Below are 5,566 nucleotides of genomic sequence, written 5' to 3'. Positions count from 1 at the left end.
GCTTTAAGGGATATATATAATTTTGTGCAAATTGAAGAAGAGATTCTCCCACAAGCTTGGGGGAGGCTTCTCCAATTACTTAATGCTTTGCCTGATCATCCTCTTAAGAAAAATGAAATACTTGATATCTTTTATAATGGACTAACCGATGCCTCCAGAGATTACCTGGATAGTTGTGCTGGTTCTGTTTTCAGGGAAAGAACACCGGATGAAGCTGAAATTCTATTGAATAATATGTTGACAAATGAAAATAATTGGACACCTCCAGAGCCAATTCCTGAGCCTATTCCCAAACCAACTCCGAAGAAGAGGGGTATTCTATTTCTCAGTCCTGAAGATATGCAAGAGGCAAAGAAATCTATGAAACAAAAAGGTATTAAAGCTGAAGATGTTAAGAATTTACCTCCTATTGAAGAAATCATGGTCTTAATTTACCGCGTGTTGAAGATGAAGGAAATATGCCCTAGAGGCAATAATAAAGTTATTATTTATTTCCTTATAATCATGATAAATGTTTATTATTCATGCTAGAATTGTATTAACCGGAAACATAATACATGTGTGAATACATAGACAAACAAAGTGTCACTAGTATGCCTCTACTTGACTAGCTCGTTAATCAAAGATGGTTATGTTTCCTAACCACGAACAATGAGTTGTTATTTGATTAACGGGATCACATCATTAAGAGAATGATCTGATTGACATGACCCATTCCATTAGCTTAGCACCCGATCGTTTAGTATGTTGCTATTGCTTTCTTCATGACTTATACATGTTCCTATAACTATGAGATTATGTAACTCCCGTTTACCGGAGGAACACTTTGGGTACTACCAAACGTCACAACGTAACTGGGTGATTATAAAGGAGTACTACAGGTGTCTCCAATGGTACATGTTGGGTTGACGTATTTCGAGATTAGGTTTTGTCACTCCGATTGTCGGAGAGGTATCTCTGGGCCCTCTCGGTAATACACATCACATAAGCCTTGCAAGCATTGCAACTAATGAGTTAGTTGCGAGATGATGTATTACAGAACGAGTAAAGAGACTTGCCGGTAACGAGATTGAACTAGGTATTGGATACCACGATCGAATCTCGGGCAAGTAACATACCGATGACAAAGGGAACAACGTATGTTGTTATGCGGTCTGACCGATAAAGATCTTCGTAGAATATGTAGGAGCCAATATGGGCATCCAGGTCCCGCTATTGGTTATTGACCGGAGACGTGTCTCGGTCATGTCTACATTGTTCTCGAACCCGTAGGGTCCTCACGCTTAAGGTTACGATGACAGTTATATTATGAGTTTATGCATTTTGATGTACCGAAGGTTGTTCGGAGTCCCGGATGTGATCACGGACATGACGAGGAGTCTCAAAATGGTCGAGACTTAAAGATTGATATATTGGAAGCCTGTGTTTGGATATCGGAAGTGTTCCGGGTGAAATCGGGATTTTAGCGGAATACCGGGAAGGTTACCGGAACCCCCCGGGAGCTAAATGGGCCATGATGGGCCTTAGTGGAAAAGATAAGAGGCAGCCCTACATGGGCTGCGCGCCTCCTCCTTCCCCTAGTCCTATTAGGACTAGGAGAGGTGGCCGGCCCCCTCTCTCTCTTTTCCCCCTCCGTGAATCCTATTCCAACTAGGATTGGGGGGGGGGAATCCTACTCTCGGAGGGAGTAGGACTCTCCTGGCGTGCCCCTTGTGGCCGGCCAGCCTCCCCCCTTTGGTCCTTTATATACTGAGGTAGAGGCACCCTAGAACACACAAGTTGATCCACGTGATCTATTCCTTAGCCGTGTGCGGTGCCCCCAGCCACCATATTCCTCGATAATACTATAGCGGAGTTTAGGCGAAGCCCTGCTGCTGTAGTGCATCAAGATCGTCACCATGTCGTCGTGCTGACGGAACTCTTCCCCGACACTTTGCTGGATCGGAGTCCGGGGATCGTCATCGAGCTGAACGTGTGCTCGAACTCGGAGGTGCCGTAGTTTCGGTGCTTGATCGGTTGGATCGTGAAGACGTACGACTACTTCCTCTACGTTGCGTCAACGCTTCCGCAGTCGGTCTGCGTGGGTACGTAGACAACACTCTCCCCTCTCGTTGCTATGCATCACATGATCTTGCGTGTGCGTAGGAATTTTTTTGAAATTACTACGAAACCCAACAGAAGAAACATATGATCTTAATCCATTACCTATTGAAGAAACTCATGGTCTTGATAACCCGACACAGGTAGTAAAGGTAAATTCTCTCTATAGATATGATAAAGCCGAAATCCCATTTACTAAGTTTGCTAGCCCATGCTTAGATGAGTTTGGTAAATTTATGGTTAAGCAAGAAGATTTTAATGCTTATTTTGGTAGACAATTGAAATACAATTCAAATATGCTTGAAAACTTGGGTGATATATGGCTAATGTCAAAGGTGAACTTAAAATTATTAGTAATCATGCTTCTATGGTTACCACTCAAGTAGAACAAGTACTTAAAGCTCAAAATGATTTGCTCAACGAATTGAATAGTAAGAATAATGATAATGCTGTTAGAGTTATGACTAGAGGTGGTAAAATGACTCAGGAACCTTTGTCTCCTGAAAGCCATCCTAAGAGAATTGGGCAAGATTCTCAGAGAAATAATATAGATGCACCTAGTCCTTCTAAAAGGAAGAAAAAGAAAAATGATAGGACTTTGCATGCTTCTAGTGAACCTATTACTGAAACACCTGAGAATCCAAATGATATTTCTATTTCTGATGCTGAAACACAATCTATTAATGAACCTGAAACTAGTAATAAGGTTAATGATAATGTTCACGATGATGCTCAACCTAGTAATGATAATGATATAGAAATTGAACCTGCTGTTGATCTTGATAACCCACAATCAAAGAATCAACGTTATGATAAGAAAGACTTTGTTGCTAGAAAACATGGTAAAGAAAGACAACCATGGGTTCAGAAACCCATGCCTTTTCCTCCCAAACCATCCAAGAAAAAGGATGATGAGGATTTTGAGCGCTTTGCTGAAATGATTAGACCTATTTTTTTGCATATGCGATTAACTGATATGCTCAAAATGAATCCTTATGCTAAGTATATGAAAGATATTGTTACAAATAAGAGAAAGATACCAGAAGCTGAAATTTCCACCATGCTTGCTAATTATACTTTTAAGGGTGGAATACCAAAGAAACTTGGAGATCCCGGTGTACCAACTATATCGTCCTCCATTAAAAGAAACTATGTTAAAACTGCTTTATGTGATCTTGGAGCCGGTGTTAGTGTTATGCCTCTCTCTTTATATCGTAGACTTGATTTGAATAAGTTGACACCTACTGAAATATCTTTGCAAATGGCTGATAAATCAACTGCTATACCTATCGGTATTTGTGAGGATGTGCCTGTTGTAGTTGCAAACGTTACTATTTTAACGGACTTTGTTATTATTGATATTCCCGAGGACGATAGTATGTCTATTATTCTTGGAAGACCCTTTTTGAATACTGCAGGGGCTGTTATTGATTGCACTAAAGGCAATGTCACTTTTCATGTTAATGGTAATGAGCACACAGTACACTTTCCGAGGAAACAACCTCAAGTTTATAGTATCAACTCTATTGGAAAAATTCCATCGATTATATTTGGAGGTTTTGAATTTTCTCTTCCTACTGTCAAGAAGAAATATGATATTCTTATTATTGGGGATGTGCATATCCCCGTTGAGGTAACATAGTGTTATTCGAAATTTCTCCGGTTCCATGGTATTCGGAATGAGTTCGTTAACAAGACTTGATCAACCTTGTTAGTGGATTCCTTTTGACGATCATGAGATGGATGAAACTAGAAGGCACAACCTTCTGTACCCCACTTTTACCTTATGTTATTTATATTAAATAAAATAAAAATAGTATTTTTCTGTCTGTTATCGGATTATCCGTGCAATATAAAAATACCTCAAAAATAAAAGTTCTCCAAATGCCCTGAAATTTAAATATGATTTTTTCTAGAATATTTGGCACTGAGAACACAGCAGGGGGGTCACCCACCTGCCCACGAGGGTGGAGGGCGCGCCCTACCCCCCTGGACGCGCCCCCTGCCTCGTGGGCCCATGGTGGCCCTCTTCCACTTATCCTTTCACTCACACACTCCTTCTTCCTCCCACAAACACGAACAACCAGCTCAAACCCGAGTCTAAGCTCGTTTTGTTGCCATTTTCGATCTCCTTGCTCAAAGCACCTCTCACAAAACTGCTTGGGGAGATTGTTCCTTGGTATGTGACTCCTCCATTGGTCCAATTAGTTTTTGTTCTAGTGCTTTATTCATTGCATTTTTTTGCTGCTTAGGTGACCCTGTTCTTGAGCTTGCATGTCAAATTTATATGGTCAAAAGTAGTTTTGATGCATGATATAGGCTCTAGGCACTTGTATGAGTAGTTGCTATCAATATTATTGAGTTTGGTTCACTTTTATTTTGAAGTTACTAAAAATTTTCAGAATTTTTCAGAGGAAGAAATATGCTTAGGAAAATGTTCCAGGGTGGTTCTTCAAGGAAGCAAGGACCCAGGCTTGCAATGCGTGATGCTGATGATGAGCCACCAAGAGACGCTCCAGTGCGTCCTTGTGAATGGCCTTCTGAGAACTTTATGGATCGAGCGGGAATTAAGGAAGAATTTAACGCATATTTGCGTAACGCTGATCTTGTGAGCTTCGAGGAAGAGAAGTGCAGCCAGTATCACAATCTCACTAGTTCCTTTGTGAGGAGGTTTGAATTTTCATCTTCACGTAATTCTCCAACTGTCCTGTTTGATCTTTATGAAAATTCTTACACTATGGACTTAGAGGATTTTACCACTGCTTGCAAACTTCCACAATGGGGCACTATAAGGGATCCTCGCAAATCTGAATTTAGAGATTTTCTTGCTAGCATAACCGTGGGAGAATCTAGAGATATAACAAAAGCTACCATAGGGAGCATTCACTTTCCTGCTATACATTATTTTGCTCTCTTCATAGGTAGATGCATTAATGGTAAAGATGAGGCATGTCACATGTGTGTCCCTGACCTCAGTATTCCTAGGAGTGCTGTGTTGGGAGATAAATCCTATAATTTGGGAGCCATTGTTGCACGTAGGTTGCATCTTAATAGATTTAATGGAGATTTCTTTGAAGGAATTTATGCAACCCGCATAGCTAATTTTCTTGGTATAGCCATACGCGAAGATGATATTGAATTACCCTCTGCTTACCTAGACTTTAATACTATGGTTCACCACCAGTTTGTCGAGAGGAATGAATCACCTCCCCAGTATCGACTAATCTTTGACAGACGTTGTGTTGTCCATATTACTCTCCCTGCTCCTGCCTTCTTTGATCATCAGGCAAAAGGAAGATATGTTATTACCAGAGAGGAAGCAGATGAGTACGAGAGGAGAGCGAAGGCCGCTCGTCGCCACGCTGCAGCATAGGAGGCGATAGCCGCTGCATCTCAGTACGACCCCAACTACTATTATGGATATCCGCCAGGCCAACCGTGGCCATAGACCAACTTAGGCCAAAGG

This window comes from Triticum urartu, chromosome 1, assembly GCF_003073215.2.
Source record: "Triticum urartu cultivar G1812 chromosome 1, Tu2.1, whole genome shotgun sequence".
In the NCBI taxonomy this organism is placed as follows: Eukaryota; Viridiplantae; Streptophyta; class Magnoliopsida; order Poales; family Poaceae; genus Triticum; species Triticum urartu.
Note: the sequence above shows the minus strand (reverse complement) of the source record.